Source organism: Rhagoletis pomonella, unplaced genomic scaffold (genome assembly GCF_013731165.1).
Source record: "Rhagoletis pomonella isolate Grant_MI unplaced genomic scaffold, Rhpom_1.0 Rhpom_scaffold_00004, whole genome shotgun sequence".
Classification (NCBI taxonomy): Eukaryota; Metazoa; Arthropoda; class Insecta; order Diptera; family Tephritidae; genus Rhagoletis; species Rhagoletis pomonella.
In genome coordinates this window covers 78,655,978-78,656,525 of record NW_023458558.1, presented here as the reverse complement: position 1 = coordinate 78,656,525, position 548 = coordinate 78,655,978, and positions in this window count along the sequence as shown.

The following is a 548-nucleotide window of genomic DNA, read 5'->3' as shown; positions in this document are numbered from 1 at the left end:
GGGTTGCGTTAAATATTTAACACCACGTCATAAAATCTGTATCGTTCATTCGATTTTTAAAAATGAGGTGTCACATGAAAGGCCTTGTCCTTCTGGTTTACAACATAGCTTTAGTTCCATGAAAGGAGTTGCCACATGTTAGAAAATCGAATTCAAAATTTCTCTGCCGCAGAGGGTTGCGTAAAATATTTAACATCAAGTCATAAAATCTGTATCGTTCGTACGATTTTCAAAAATGAGGTGTCACATGAGAGGCCTTGTCCTTCGGGTGCCTGAATAGGGTGGCCACCTGTTTAAAATGTTAAACGCAAATTATTGAAGCAAATCTTATTATTTTAGCTCCGTTATGTTTGCGATAAATATTTAACGCCACGGTACAGGTAGCATATGATGGGTATAGAAAACGAATAGCTGCGTTAAACGCCAATTGGGCGGGAAAAGACTAATGCAAAGACAAGAATATAATCAAAAACAAATATAAAGATAAGATGAAGATGAAGATGAAGATGAAGATGAAGATGAAGATGAAGATGAAGATGAAGATGAAG